This window comes from Trichechus manatus, unplaced genomic scaffold (assembly GCF_000243295.1).
Source record: "Trichechus manatus latirostris isolate Lorelei unplaced genomic scaffold, TriManLat1.0 scaffold00133, whole genome shotgun sequence".
NCBI lineage: Eukaryota > Metazoa > Chordata > Mammalia > Sirenia > Trichechidae > Trichechus > Trichechus manatus.
Genome location: NW_004444069.1, coordinates 2616761 through 2627247, shown reverse-complemented (window position 1 = coordinate 2627247; position 10487 = coordinate 2616761).

Here is a 10487-nt window from a genome sequence, read left to right as displayed (position 1 = left end):
AAAAGACTGTCTTTTCCCCATTTGATGGACTTTGGGCCCTTGTCAAAGATCAGGTGACTGTAGGTGGATGGATTTACATCTGGGTTCTCAATTCTGTTCCGTTGGTCAATGTATCTGTCGTTGTACCAGTACCAGGCTGTTTTGACTACTGTAGCTGTATAGTAGGTTCTGAAGTCAGGTAGTGTGAGTCCTCAGAAGTTTATCTTTTAAATTGTCGTTTAAAATGGGCCATTCCTTAAAATCTGGGCTCACTATGCTGTCAAGACAGGTTCCAACTCAACCAAGCCACCTTCTCTTATCTCTTCTTGGGATTCCCATTGAATGGGGGAAGTGACATGGGTGGTGTTATGAATTGAATTGTGTCCTCCAAAAAGATATTTTGAAGTCCTAACCCTGGTTACCTGTGAAGTTGACCTTGTTTGGAAATAGGGTCTTTGAAAATGTTATCAGTTAAGCTAACATGAGGTCATACCGGAATAGAATGGGTCCTAATCCAATCTGAGTGGGGTCCTTATAAAAGAGGGAAGAGAGACAGAGAAAGGATGGCTATGTGAAGATGCATATACAAGCCAAGGAATGCCTGGGACTACAGAAATTGGCACAGGACAAAAAGGTCTCTCCCTAGAAATTTTGGATGGAGCATGGCCTGGCCAACTCCAGTGTTGATTTGGATTTCTAGCTTCTAGAACTGTGAGATAATAAATTTCTGTTCTTATAAGCCACCCAGTGTGTGATACTTTCTTACTACAGTCCTAGGAAACTAATACAGGTGGTTTACCAAATTGCAGAGCCATGTGCTTCCCAAGATCAGGGGTGTTGAGGAGAGGGGGCTAATGTACCCTGGTTAAGAAGAACTTGTGGCTTTCCTTGACAATGTTCTGCTCTTGGAACTCCCTGGCCCTCAAACCTGAATTCTGTTCCTCTGCCTATCAGTGGATAAAAACGTCTCCCTGCCTTTCCACTTCCAACATCTTTTGTTTCCAACTCTTTATCTCCTAGTTTTACTACACATTAAATATATGCATGTGCTTTGAGTATTTAATGTGTGCCAGGCACAATGCTTTTGGGAATATAAAGACAAACTATTTCAAGGACTTCCTCAAGGAGCTTACAGTCTAACAGAGGAAATAAATTCATAAATGACTAAAATTCGTAAGTGGAATATAAGTGTTACAAACAGGTAAGTACTATGAAATTATATTGCATGGAGAGACTTACATTAAGCCTGAAGAAACAAATATAGGAGTTTGTCTTTGCTCACTCTAGAAATCCCGATAAAATGATAATAAAACAATTAAAACAGGTATAAATGCATATAGACAAAATGAAAAGGAGAGGACATCAGACAAACTCAACAAAATTTTGGAAGAAGTAAAATGGAGGAACCCATGGTAACAGACTTAGGTTACAGCATTCTCAACTCTGCTAAATGTCTGCAGAGTATAGGAAACCAGCTAGGAAGTAGGCTGGTTTTTACTGTAGGACCCTGGCAAGAATGGAAAGAAAAGAGAAAACAACATTAGAGAATCAGTCCAGGAGACCTGACATGACAATAAACAGAGTTCCAGTAAGGAAGAACTGAGAAAACCAATGAGATTAAATTATCAGACAATCAAATAAATTTTCCCAGAAGTGAAGGATATGAGTTTCCTGGTTAAAGAAGCCCACTAAGTGTCCAACACAATAAATTTTAGAAGGCTCATAAAAGGTGCATCATCATGGAATTTCAGAACACCAAGAATAAAAAGAACATTTCCAAAGAAAGAAAAGAACAAGACAGTTACAAAGTCTCAGAAAGCAAAATGAAATCATCATTGTTGCCAGCAATGCTGGGAAATTGAAGGTAGTGAAACAATGCCTTCAAAATTCTGAGGAAAATTTTTCACAACTTAGGCTTTTATACCCAGCCAAACTATCTATCAAACTATCTATCAAATATAAAGGGCATCAAAGGATAAGGGCATTCAAGTTCTCAAAAACCAGTGGCAAGATTTGCTCCATCAAAATAATGGAATAAAATAAGAATTAGGAAACAGCATTCAGGAAACAGTAGTGCCAACACGAGAGAGAGGAAAAAGATTATCCTACAGTGATAATATAGGGAAAATGTAAAATGAGACAGCTGTGGAGAAGGCCGTATGATTCCATTTATATAAAATTCTAGAAAGTGCAAATTAATCTATAATGATAGATAGTGAATCAGCGGTTGTCTGGAGATGGAGGTGAAGAGAGAGATGGATTATAAAGGGGCATAAGGAAATTTTTGAGGGTAGGAGAAATGTTCTTTATTAAGATTATGGCAATGGACTCATGGGTATACACATATGTCAAAACTCATAAAATTGTTCACTTTAAATATCTGCATTTTGTTGTATATTAATTATACCTCAATAAAGCTATAAAATGTTAGGAAAATGAGAGAACTAGTGAAGTGGAAAATTGTCAGAGGGAACTATCCACAAAGAAGCCATATAAATAAAAAAAAAGAACATACAAAAAAAGGAATTAAAAAGCATACAGGATACACTGAAGTCTAACATGTCTAATTGGGGTCCTACAAAGAGAAAAGAGGATCACTTAACAACAGCAGTAACAAAAGCCTAGAGGAAGTGAAATGATATCGCCAAAGTGCTGGAAAACAAAATAACCGCCAAACTAAATTTTCCTACGCAGAAAAAGTATCCTTTATTAATGAAGGCAAGATAAAGAAGTTTTCAGATAAACAAAAACTTAGAGAGTTCATCAACAACAGGCCCAAATTAAAAGAAATTCAACCAGGAGAATTTCTTTGGCTAGAACAAAAGATCCATGAATCAAAGTTGCAGGATGTAAGGCTGTAAAGATATGTGAACTCAGGTCATAAAGGATCTTGAATGCCAGATAGGAAGAAGAAGAAAGGTGGGGGGGGGCAGATACAGAGAAATATGAAAGTTAAGAAAGAGAAAGGATGATATAATGTCACAGCAGTCAAGAATGGAGAGGTTACAATGAAGGAGAGGGCAGTGACATTGTCAAACACTGCCTAGAGGGTCCAGGCAGATGGCAATTAAACAATGCCATTGGGTTTGATGTTCAGGAAGCCATAGGGAACTTTAAGAAGGGAATTTTAATAAAATTATGGGGATGAGAACTGAGTTATAAAGGAAGCAGAAGCAGCAGGTGACATCTCCATTTCGAAGTCTAACAAAGTCTAACAAAGACTATGCTTGTCCAAAATGAAACTCGTTACTCCCCTCCTTACCTCTGTAAATGGCCTTAGTAACTCAAGCCAAAATTCAAGAGTAACCCTGATCCCTCTCTTTCCCTTGTCTTCCAGACCCAATCTATCAGCAAGTCCTGTTGATTCCAGCTCAAACTATGTTCTATGTCTGTACATTTCCATTGCCCCTGTCTAGGTCCAAGCCACCATCATCTCTTCCCTGGAACGTGACAACAACCTCTAATGGGGTGGAGGTGGGGGTTGTTTCCATTCTTGTTCCTTCTAAACCAGATTCCGTGGAGTGATCTTTTAGAAAAGAAATCAGACCAGGTCACTTCCCTATTTAAAATCCTCCAGTGGCTCCCCATTGGGGCTTTCCTTTTATGGCCCTCCGTGATCTGGCCCTGGCTTAGCTTCTCCAACATCTTTTCCTACTGCTCTCTCCCACCTGCACATCCATGCTCACTGGCCCTCTCTCTGTTCCTGGAGCACTCCAACCTTGTTCCTGTCTCAGAGACTTTGCACTGGAAGGTTCTTCTCCTAGGTCTTGCAAGGATTGACCCTTCGCATTATTCAGTTCAAATATCACCTCCCTGGAAAGACCTTCCTTCACCAACAAACTTAAAGTAAACTCTCCCCACAGGAGATGTTCCAGTATCACGTCACTGTGTTTTACTTTACTTACAGCACTTTCCACTTATCATCTGAAAGTATCTTGTTTATTAATTGTTTATTGTCTGCCTTCCTACACTGGAATGTTAATTCCATTAGAACAGAAACTTCTTCTCTCTTGTGAATTGCTGAAACCCCAGTGCCAACGACTGGACTTTATCTTTAAACTTCAAGATAAGCTGAACAGACACTATAGGGAAACTCACAGGGTGTTAACAAGAGATGAATGTAAACAGATTGCCAAGTAACACCGGGGTTCAGTTGAAGTTAGAGAGCATGAGCTTTGTATTTTCTAAGCCTTTCTCCAGCTACTCTTGACATTCTGGGAGGATGAGTGTAGAAAGGTCGATAACGTAGACAAACCAAACTGGGAATTGACAAGGTAGACAGGGCCAAAGATCAAAGGACTGTGCTATTACTGAATGGCTGAGGAAGAAGATTGGAATGGATACAGGTGGGGTTCCCCCCACCCCAGGGAACTGATGATTTGAGATAGATCAATAAATAGGGGCCAAGGACCCAAAGTCACAAACAGCAGGGAAAACCAGTACCACCGGTACAACAGATGGATGGACAGCATTGATGGTAAAATGCTGAGTCCCAAAGGCAGAAGCTCTGAATTGGAGATTTGGGAGATGCGCAGTTGGAAGGTATCTTAGTCTGTGTTCTCTAGAGGTGCAAAACCAATGAAATGTACATGTAAATATATAGAGAGATTTACTTCAAGGAAATAGCTCATACAATTGCAGGAGCTGGCAAGTCCCAAATCTGTGGGTCACGTGGCAGGCTGGAGACCTCTGCTGGCTCATGTCCCAAGAACTGGAGGTCAGGGAACAAGAAGAGTACAGGGTTGACAGAGAGTGAGCCTTGCCATAACATCTATTTATATACTGGAGGCAGGCCACACCCCCAAGGAAACTCCTCTTTCAACTGATTGACTGACCACACTAGATCACATCATGGAAAGTGATTACATTATATTACACTATGGAAGAGCACCCAGTCCAGTGTCTGCCAAACCACTGAGAATCATAGCCTAGCCAAGCTGACATATAACATTAACCATCACAGAAAGGATGGCAAGGTCTAGAACTGGGGAGTCCCAAGGCCTCTAGCTTATCCCTGCACTATTGTTGGTGTCTCCACTACCACCCAAAGCCCCTGGGTTAGGCTCTCAAGCAGTGGTGACTCCAGCTTCTCTGGGTAGTTGTCTCAGCAGAGGCAGGGTGGCTCTTCCTCTGAGTGACTCAGCCCTTCTACATCTTGGCTGAAAACATCAATGACAAGTCACAGAAATTCTAAGGGAGCAGATAAAGCAGATAGCATCAAGAGAATTTAATTCTTGAGTGCCTACAAATTTCTGTCTTTTCTTTAGCTAAGGAGGTTTTTTTTTTTCCTATCTCCTCTTAACAGGGTTATTGGAGCTCATGAAGGGAATGAAGAAGAGGCTATGAATGGCAAGCAAGCACTAAATCCCGATCTGGATTCAGTGACAAGAGAATAATAAAAAGATTATAGGTACTTTTTCCTCCTGAATTATAGAGGAGGAGTGGGGATTCAGTTCGGCCCTGCTGTAAAAGGTCCTGGAAAGGCTGCTTACCTCTTCTTTTAGCGGAATCATTCAGCTCCCCCATTGGGGTGGTGTAAAGACGGCCTTGTGGTGGCAGCATCTGACCTCCTCCTACTTCACAAATGGGAAGGAGAATCAAGATCAACAGCTCAAGGCTGATTCCCATGAGGCTGAGGTCAGACATGCCTCCTCTCTCCACCATCTTTACCAATTCTAACATCAACCATCCCTCCCATGGCACTCTCTACTTCTCTGCTGGGTTCAAAAATTAATTGCAGTAGCCACACAGAACTCACAGACAATACTCAGATTATGGGGTTTATAAGGGAAGTAACAGGTTACAGTTTAGATTAGGGAATGCTCAGGACACAGTTCTTCCATCAGGACAGACTCTTCCCAGATGTGTTCAAAGGGAGGCCTCTCTCTGGCCCTTCGGCCTCTTCCCAGCTCAAGTAAGTGTTACAAAGCTCTTTCAGCCCCTGCAAATAAGTGTCCAGGCACTCCACCCCACCAGTAAGCTTGGCTGAAAGGCACTCAGCATTCTTACTCCATGGGCCAGGAAGTCCACTGTACGGGTCTCCTGCCAGCCTGTCCTGCTGGTCTCTCATGCCGTCGTTTCTCTGTCACCACTTCTCAAAGTCCTCAGTGTTACAGCTTTATGTCTCTTGGTGTCCTGGTTCCAGGAGCTTCTCAGCACAGGGATCCCAGATCCAAAGGACACACTCCACTCTTGGCTATCCTTCCTTGATGGTGGTGGGATCCTCCTCCTACTCTGGAATTGGCTCTCTTTTAAGGCTAGCTGGATGCAAAACTGAACAATCCCCTTGGTGGGCCTCAATTACCCTATCTACATAGTCCTCTTTGCTTTCAGCAAGCAAGGTTGTGTCATCTGCATTTCACAGGTTGTTAATGAGTCTTCCACCAACCCTGATGCCCCGTTCTTCTTCATATAGTCCAGCTTCTCAGATTATTTGTCCAGCATACGGATTGAATAAGTATGGTGAAAGTAAACAACCCTAACGAATACCTTTCCTGATTTTAAACCACGCGGTATTCCCTTTTTCTGTTTAAACAACTGCCTTTTGGTCTACGTACGGGTTCCACATGAGCACAATGAAGTGTTCTGGAATTCTCATTCTTCTCAATGTTATCCATAATTTGTTATGATCCACACAGTCAAATGTCTTTGCGTAGTTAACAAAATACACGTAAACATCTTTCTGGTATTCTCTGCTTTCAGCCAAGATCCATCTGACATTAGCAACAATATCCCTCATTCCACGTCCTCTTCTGAATCCAGCTTGAATTTCTGGCAGTTCCCTGTCGATGTACTGCTGCAACCGTTTTTGATTTATCTTCAGCAAAATTTTATTTGCATGTGATATTAATGATGTTGTTTGACAATTTCCCCATTCTGTTGGATCACTTTTCTTTGGAATGGGCATAAATATGGATCTCTTCCAATCAGTTGGCGAGGTAGCTGTCTTCTAAATTTCTTGGCATAGGTGAGTGAGTACCTCCAGTGCTGCATCCATTTGTTGAAACATCTCAACTGGTATTCCATCAATTCCCAGAGTCTAGTTTTTCGCCAATGCCTTCAGTGCAGCTTGGACTTCTTCCTTCAGTACCATTGGTTCTTGATCATATGCTACCTCCTGAAATACTTGAACGACGACCAATTCTTTTTGGTACAGGGACTCTGAGTATTCCTCCTATCTTCTTCTGATGTTTCCTGTATCATTCAATATTTTCCCCATAGAATTCTTCAAAATTGCAACTCGAGCCTTGAAGTTTTTCTTCAGTTCTTTCAGCTAGAGAAATGCTGAGCATGTTCTTCTCTTCTGGTTTTCTAACTCCAGGTCTTTGCATTCCATTATAATACTTTACTTTGTCTTCTTGAGCCTCCCTTTGAAATCTTCTGTTCAGCTCTTTTACTTCATCATTTATTCCACTTGCTTTAGCCCCTCTACGTTCAAGAGTAAGTTTCATTACGTAAGTAAGACATCCATTTTGTTCTCTTCTTTCTTTCCTGCCTTTTTAATGACCTTTTGCTTTCTTCATGTATAATGTCCTTGATGTCATTCCACAACTCATCTGATCTTTGGTCATTAGTGTTCAGTCATCAAATCTATTCTTGAGACGCCCTCAAAATTCAGGTGGGATATACTCAAGGTTGTATTTTGGTTCTCATGGACTTGTTTTAATTTTCTTCAGCTTCAACTTGACCTTGCATATGAGCAATTGATGGTCTGTTCCGCAGTTGGCCCCAGCCTTATTCTGACTGATGACACTGAGCTTTTCCATTGCCTTTCCACAGACATCGTTAATTTGATTCCTGTGTATTCCATCTGGTGAAGTCCACATGTTTAGTCACTGTTTATGTTGTTGAAAAAAGGTATTTGCAATGAATAAGTCATTTATCTTACAAAACTCTATCACTCAATCTCCGGTGTCATTTCTATCACCAAGGCCTATTTTCCAACTACAGGTATTTCTTCTTTGTTTCTAGCTTTTGCATTCCAATCACCAGTAATTATCAATGCATCTTGATTGCTTGTTTGATCAATCTCCCACTGCAGAAGTTGGTAAAAATCTTCAATCTCTTCATCTTTTGCATTAGTGGTTGATGCATAAATTTGAATAATAGTTGTGTTAACTGGTCTTCCTTGTAGGTATATGGATTTTATCCTATCATTGACAGTGTTGTACTTCAGGATTGTTCTTGAAATGTTCTTTTTGACTATGAATGTGACACAATTTCTCTTCAATTTGTCATTCCTGGCATAATAGACCATAGGATTGTCTGATTCAAAATGGCCAATACCAGTCCATTTCAGTTCACTAAGGTCTAGGATATTGATTTTTATGCATCCCATCTTGTTTTTGACCACTTCCAATTTCCCTAGATTCATTGTGATGGTTAAGATTGTGTGTCAACTTGGCTGGGCCATGATTCTCTGTGTTTTAATGTAATCACTCCCATGATTGAATATACTGTGAGTAGCCAATCAGATGAAAGGGAGTCTCCTTGGGGGTGTGGCCCGAATCTGTATATAAGCAGACATTCTGGCTTTTTGCTCTCTCTGGATCCTGCGGCTGCTTCCTGTCGTCTCATCTCCCGTTCTTGGGACTTGAGCTGTCAGCTTATCTGCCGAACCTGGGATTTGTCGATCTGCACAGCCTGTGAGTGGGAGAGGCCTCTACCCCTGATCCATGGACTTGGGACGTTCTAGCCTCTACAATCACGTGAGCTGTTTCCTTGATAAAATCTCTCTCTATATATATATTTATACACTTTACTGGTTTTGCTTCTCTAGAGAACCCATCCTAAGATATTCATACTTCACATATTCCATGTTCTGATTATTAATGGATGTATACAGCTGTTTCTTCTCATTTTGAGTAGTGCCACATCAGCAAATGAACCTCCTGACACTTGACTCCACCTACGTCATTAAGGTCAACTCTACTTTGAGGAGGCAGCTCTTCCCCAGTCATATTTCAAGTGTCTTCCAATCTGAGGGGCTCATCTTCTGGCACTATATCAGACAGTATTTCACGCTATTCATAAGGTTTTCACTGCCCTATTTTTTTCAGAAGTAGACAGCCAGGTCCTTCCTTCTAGTCTGTCTTAGTCTGGAAGCTCTGCTGAAACCTGCCCACCAAGGGTGACCCTGCTGGTATTTGAAATACCAGTGGCAAAGCTTCCAGTATCACAGCAACACACAAGCCACCACAGTAAAACCAACTGACAGGCACGTGGGAATTTTTTAGTATACTAATATTGCATGGAACAAATTGTTGTTGTCATTGCTAAGTGCCTTAAGTCAGTTCTGACACATAGTGACCCTATGTACAATATAGAACTAAACACTGCCCGGTCCTGCACTATCCTCACAATCCTTGCTATGATTGAGCCCATTGTTGCAGCCACGGCGTCAGTCTAAGGTCTTACTCTCTTCCAATGTCCCTCTACTTTACCAAGCATGATGACGTTCTCCAAGGACGAAGTCTCACCATTCTTGCTTCTAAGGAGTATTCTGGGTGTACTCTTTCCAAGACAGATTTATTTGTTCTTCTGGTTGTTTGTGGTATATTCAGTATTCTTCACCAACGCCATAATTCAAAGGTATCAATTCTTCTTCAGTCTTCCTTATTCATTGTCCAGCTTTTGCATGTACATGAATTAACTGAAAATACCATGCCTTGGATCAGGCACACCTTAGTCCTCAAAGTGACATCTTTGCTTGTGAACACTTTAAAGAGGTCTTTTGCAGCAGATTTGCCCAACACAATACATCGTTTGATTTCTTGACTGCTGCTTCCATGGGCGTTGATTGTGGATCCAAGTAATGAAATCCTTGACAATTTCAACACATTTACTAAAAAATTTTTTGATGTTATATGAAATTCAACCTTAATTGAGCATCCTATATTTAATCTGGCAACCCTACCTTTAGTACCTGCTAGAAGGGAGAGCCCTAACCCCAGATCAAGCAACCATTAAACTAATGAGACTTCCTGAATGACTGTGCTGAAAGCCTAAATGTTTGGGGTCATTCTGAGTATAAATGGTGGAGATAAATACCCTTATATTTGCTACTTAAAGATGAATGAATTCAATTACAGTTGTGTATGTGTTTTGTATATGTATACTGTACATACATATTAAAAAAATCAAAACCAAATCCGTTGCCCTCGAATAAATTCCAACTCATAGCGACCCTATAGGACAGAGTAGAACTGCCCCATAGTTTCCAAGGAGCGCCTAGTGGATTTGAACTGTTGGCCTTTTGGTTAGGAGCCATAGCTCTTAACCACTATGCCATCAGCGTTTCCTACATATATATACATACATGTATATATTATACCGGGGAGAATGATGTGGCAGTCTGCTGCTGTAAACATAACAGCCTTGGAAACCCTATGGAGTCGTTCTACTATATCCTATAGGATCGCTATGAGTCAGAATTGACTCGATGGCAGTGGGTTGGTTGTTTTGCTGGTTTATACGCTATATACATACACATATATGTTAGTCGTTGT